The following is a 6,413-nucleotide window of genomic DNA, read 5'->3' as shown; positions in this document are numbered from 1 at the left end:
CATATCGCGATTCAGGGACTCCAATCAGTTTAAGGTCATCAATAAAGTCAACACAAAAGTCAATGACCTCCTCAGTTCCGTAGGCACTGGCGATGCTTCCTTCTGGACGAGCTCTATTACGAACACATTTCTTGAGTACCCCCATGAACCTTTCGAATGGGAACATGTTGTGTAGAAATACTGGTCCGAGAATATCAATCTCTTTGACAAGGTGCACTAGAAGATGTGTCATGATGTTGAAGAAAGATGGTGGAAATATCAGCTCAAAGCCAACAAGACATTGCACCACATCGTTTTGCAGCTTTATCAAATTCTCCGGGTCAATTATCTTCTGAGAAACTGCGTTGAGGAAGGCACATATCTTCACGATGGTTAACCGGACGTTATCAGGCAGAATCCCCCGCAGCACAACCGGAAGAAGTTCAGTCATAAGCACATGGCAGTCATGGGACTTGAGATTTGTAAATTTCTTCTCTGCCAAATTTAAGATTCCTTTTATATTGGATGAGTATCCAGATGGAACCTTTATACTGCTCAAGCAGTCAAACATGGTTTCTTTCTCTTCCTTGCTAAGAGTATAGCTGGCAGGACTTAAGTATTGTCGTCCATTATCTCGCTGTTGTGGATGTAAGGCATCTCGTTCTTCCATACGTTGCAATTCTTGACGTGCTTCTACTGTATCTTTTGTCTTTCCGTACACTCCCAAGAATGCTATCAGGTTGACGCAAAAATTCTTCGTGAGGTGCATCACATCAATTGCATGACGAACATCTAAGACTTCCCAATATGGTAGCTCCCAAAATATAGATTTCTTCTTCCACATGGGCGCCATTCCATTTTCGTTCGGAACAGGTTGGTTACCAGATCCCTTTCCAAAAACAACTTCTAGATCTTTTACCATGTTGAAGACGTCTTTACCACTACGGTGCATCGGTTTTGTTCGGTGGTCCGCTTGGCCTTTGAAATGCTTGCCCTTCTTTCGTACCGCATGCCTGATGGGAAGAAACCGACGATGACCCATGTATACAACCTTCTTACAGTGAGTCAACCATATATTATCGGTATCATCTAAACAGTGTGTGCATGCTTTGTATCCCTTGTTCGAATGTCCTGACAAGTTACTAAGAGCAGCCCAGTCATTGATCGTTACGAACAGCAATGCTCGTAGGTTGAAGTTTTCCTGTTTGTATTCATCCCACATCCGTACACCTTCATCGCCCCAGAGCAATAAGAGTTCTTCGACCAATGGTCTTAGGTACACATCAATGTCATTTCCGGGCTGCTTTGGACCCGGGATAAGCATTGGCATCATGATGAACTTTCGTTTCATGCAGAGCCATGGTGGAAGATTGTACAGACAAAGAGTCACAGGCCAAGTGCTATGACCACTGCTCATCTCACCAAAAGGATTCATGCCATCCGTACTCAAACCGAACCTTATGTTTCTCGCATCCAAATCAAATTTAGGGTACGTTCTATCTATTTTTCTCCACTGCGACCCATCAGCGGGGTGTCTCAACATCGAGTCTTTCTTGCGTTCCTCTTTGTGCCATCGCATCAACTTAGCATTATCTTTATTTCTAAACAGACGCTTCAAACGTGGTATTATAGGCAAATACCACATGACCTTCGCAGGAACTCTCTTCCGGGGAGGCTCTCCCTCGACATCTCCAGGATCATCTTTTCTAATCTTGTAACGCAATGCACTGCATACGGGACATGCATCCAAATTCTCGTACTCGCCTCGGTAGAGGATGCAGTCGTTGGGGCATGCATGTATCTTTTGCACTTCCAGTCCCAAAGGGCAAACAAGTTGTTTGGCTTCATACGTTGTGGCAGGCAATTCATTGTCCTTAGGAAGCATTTTTTTAACAAGTTTGAGTAATTCACCAAATCCCTTGTCGGATACACCATTTGTCGCCTTCCATTGCAGCAACTCCAAGGTGGTGCCAAGTTTCTTAAATCCATTTTGACAATCTGGGTACAACAACTTATGGTGGTCCTCTAACAACTTCTGGAACTTCAACCTCTCCGTTTCACTCTCACAGTCTGCCTGCACATTGTGCAATGCTTGCCCCAGATCGTCGCTGGGATCATTTTCTGCTACATCTACTTCGGGCTCTTCCATGGGAATATCGTCATCGAATGCACCGATTCCAGCATTCCCGGGAAAGTGGTCGTCAAAATCTTCTTCTTCATTGTCTTCCATGGTAACCCCCTGTTCTCCGTGCTTCGTCCAACAAACATACTTTTTCATGAAACCATTTGCGAAAATGTGGCTGTGTAGGATTCTTGAAGATGAGTAATCCTTGTTATTGTTGCAATGAACACACGGGCAGCACATAAAACCATTCTGCTTGTTTGCCTCAGCCACAGACAAAAAATAATGCAGGCCATCAATGAATTCTTTCGAACGTCGGTCAGCATTGTACATCCATTGCCGGTCCATCTGCATTTTAAATAAATCGATTTGAATTCTTTACACGTATCGAATAAATAAAATATATCAAACCTAAATTAAACTAAATGTAACATAACATGAATAATTAAAAGATATGCAATATCTATCATACATCTTGATTAATTAAAAGGGGTACTTAATCCATTACAGAACTTAACAAAGGAGTACTATACATGAAATTTAAAAATTCGGTCAACAACACATAGGTTTTCAACCGTCCTTGCGTTGGAACGCAGAATGTTCTAACGGATTTCTTGCTGGCGCAGAATAAGATGGCGGAGCTGAAACCTCCGAGTTTGGTGGTGACGAACCGTAACGCCGCAATAAATCCTCAAGATCAAACGGAGGTTCCTCGCCCCTTGCCATGCATTCTCTATATTCTTTTTCCAAATAACGGAGCGCTGCCCTATGAAAAGCACTAGGTTTTTTGGACCGACGACCTACTCGAGTTGTGCCCTTCTCTCCAGAAGGACAACGATCACCCCCACCGGCGCCACTCCCTCCAGCTGTTGAAGCCATATTTTACTGAAAAATACCTTTATTTTCCACAAAATTATAAATTCTTACCATTACAAAGCAAAAATTATTTACTATTACAATTACAATGATCAGATTAATAACTCTTGCAAATAACAATGAAATTATATAAAAAAAGACGAAATGTATCATTAATCCTCAAGAAATCTCTAATTAATTGAAAGAAATCTCTATAACTTCTAATTACTTTGACACCCTTCAGTTCCAGGAGTACACTCTTTTCAATATCCAGAAACCCTCTAGAAGAAAAATAAACCTTTATTTCTGAAAATGTATATGTCAGTAACCTCAACCCTGCGGTGATGACACTGCCTTTCGGGGGGACACGGTGCGGTACAAGGATGTCACCAATCGGCTAGTCGCAGCACCAACATTTACGATTAATAGGCACAGCACTTGGCACAGGCAGCATGCTCGTTCATATGCTCTCAGTACAACAACGGCATGCTGACTGCGTCAAATGCTGTCTTCTTATCAATCGGAAGTGCTGGTGATGCGACCAACCGATTTGCGACGTCCTTATAGCGCATCGTGTATCCCTGAAAGGTAGTGCCATCACCGTTGGATGGAGATTAACGACGTATACTTGTTTCGAAATAAAGATTTTTTTAGCTTCTAGATGGTTTCAATGTGAGCCTGATTAAATACATCACTAGAGTGTCAAAATAATCCATTCATAATACAAAAAATTCTATAATATACTCATTTCATTAATTCATTCACGAATAAAAAAATCAACTATCCACAATATGGTCATATATACAAGTACATCACATGAAGTATCTACACTCATTCTAAAAATTTCTACTATCCATATACTCATCTAAATCTAAAAGAAAATTACGCCTACATATGCAATCTAGCTAGCAAAATAATGTCCAAGAAATGAGCTAGCTACACATTTTCTCTATTTCTAAAGTATGAAATGAGCTATACAAGCCAAGGAAGAAGAGAAAAACAAGCCCCAAACCTTTAGAGCAGATGGATGGACGGGGAATCAAAGATCTTCACAAATGTGGTGAAGAAATGAGCAAAACTCCTCTATCCCGAGCCAAGAACAGAGAAAACAAGTGAGCTGAATGGCTCGGGCGGGGGGAGAGGGAAGGGGATAAGGGGCGCAAGGCCTTTTGTCCCGGTTGGAGGCACGAACCGGGACAAAAGGGGGGACTTTTGTCCCGGTTGGTGGTTCCAACCGGGACAAAAGGCTACGCGGGCCTTTTGTCCCGGTTGGAACCACCAACCGGGACAAAAGGCTCCCATTTTGTCCCGGTTGGTGTCTCCAACCGGGACAAAAGGCCCCCGTCCCCCGCTGGCCCGGCTAGCCGTTGGACCCGGGACAAAAGCCACCTATTGTCCCGGGCCCAAAGGCTGCCGGGACAAATGGCCAGGAACAAAGGCCTGTTTTGTAGTAGTGGCAGTATAATGTAGGGTTCGAGTCAAAGTCTTTAACCAGCTGGGTCTACACATAAATGCGAGGGTTGGTGTTGTAACAACTCATCACAAGCAAGCAACATTACGAGATTTGAAGGTTCATCTTGACTTCAGCACAGTGGATTCAACAAAATAAATTTAGTATTGTAATGTTATTAATTTTTATAATTTAGTCAGTTTATTAAATTTGACTTAAGACAATCCTAATACGACATGTAATAAAAACGGAGAGAGTAGTTAAGAGACTCAAGATTTGTTGCCATGTGTCGCCACATTATTTAAGCTTACACAACAGAGCAGTTGGGCGCACGAGATAGATGCTCTTCCCATGCAAGCATCTCCAGTAGTGAAATGCATAATTATTGACGTGGTTGACTGTTTAGGATGGACTTAAGCGGCATTAATCAAGCATATAAGAGTTAATCAACTGTTTTTTGTCCTTACAAATCGACATTGGCCAGCGGAGCTATTTGATCAGCATCCTCGTCCAAATCTTGCTTATTCATCATTCATTATTTTTGGCGACGTCTGCTTCATGTTCAACTGATTTGTGGGCTTGACCATCCTAACTTAATTTGTTTAGGACTAAACTCATTTCATTGACCAGGATAGACCTGTTAACTCCTACCCCAAAACAATCTAAAAGGTTACGCACAAAGACTGTAATTGCAGAATATTCAAAATTAACTAAATTTGACCAAGTCTATATAAAGTATAGCAACAACTATACTATCCAACATATGCACTATCAACGTATGTTTTATGGTGGATTTAATGAAACAAATTTAGTATTGTAATGTTATTAATTTTTTTCTATAAATTTAGTTAAAATTTACCAAGTTTAACTTATGACAAATATAATATGACATTTAATAAGAACGCAGGGAGTAGTTAACAGACTCAGGATTTGTTGTCATGTGTTGCCACATTATTTAAACTTACGCAACAGAGCAGTTGGCCGGACAAATTTAGTATTGTAATGTTATTAATTTTTCTACAAATTTAGTTAAAATTTACCAAGTTTAACTTATGACAAATATAATATGACATTTAATAAGAACGCAGGGAGTAGTTAAGAGACTCAGGATTTGTTGTCATGTGTTGCCACATTATTTAAACTTACGCAACAGAGCAGTTGGCCGGGCGCGCGAGATAGATGCTCTTCCCATGCAAGCATCTCCAGTTGTGCAATATGCATAATTATTGATGTGGTGGACTGTTTAGGATGGACTCAAGCAGCATTAATCAAGCATATAAGAGTTACTCAACTGTTTTTTATCCTTACAAATTGACATCGGCTAGCCGAGAGCATCCTCATCTGAATCCTGCTCATTCATCATTCATTATTTTTGACGGCATCTGCTTCATGTTCAACTAATTTGTAGGCTTGGCGAGCCTAACTTAATTTGTTTAGGGCTCTAAACTCATTTCATTGACTCGGATAGACCTGTTAACTCCTACCCCAAAACAATCTAAAAGGTTAGGAACAAAGACTGTAATTGCAGAATATTCAATCATCCGTTGTGGCAGTGGCACATTATTCTACCATGGGATAAACTACTCCTACCCCAAAACAATCTAAAAGGTTAGGAACAAAGACTGTAATTGCAGAATATTCAATCATCCGTTGTGGCAGTGGCACATTATTCTACCATGGGATAAACTAGTTTTTAGAAGTCGAATATAAATTAAGTGTACTAGCTTAGCTCAAAGTTGCTGACTATATTGATGTGGACATTGTACCAACCTGGCAACCAAGCACTAATCATTTGAGATTAACAACGGTTCGCACTGAGCAATCATCACGTTCTTATTAACAACTTACTCCTATGTTAAGCTGTCATGATGTCTCTTGCCGACAATAATAGTACTAACCGTTTATTGATTCAAGGCTCGTTGCTTGGTCATTATTTTTGGCTTGTCCAGCCTAATTTACATCTGCTTCATGTTCAACTAATTTGTAGGCTTGGCCAGCCTAACTTAA

The sequence above is a fragment of the Panicum virgatum genome, chromosome 8K (genome assembly GCF_016808335.1).
Source record: "Panicum virgatum strain AP13 chromosome 8K, P.virgatum_v5, whole genome shotgun sequence".
In the NCBI taxonomy this organism is placed as follows: Eukaryota; Viridiplantae; Streptophyta; class Magnoliopsida; order Poales; family Poaceae; genus Panicum; species Panicum virgatum.
Note: the sequence above shows the minus strand (reverse complement) of the source record.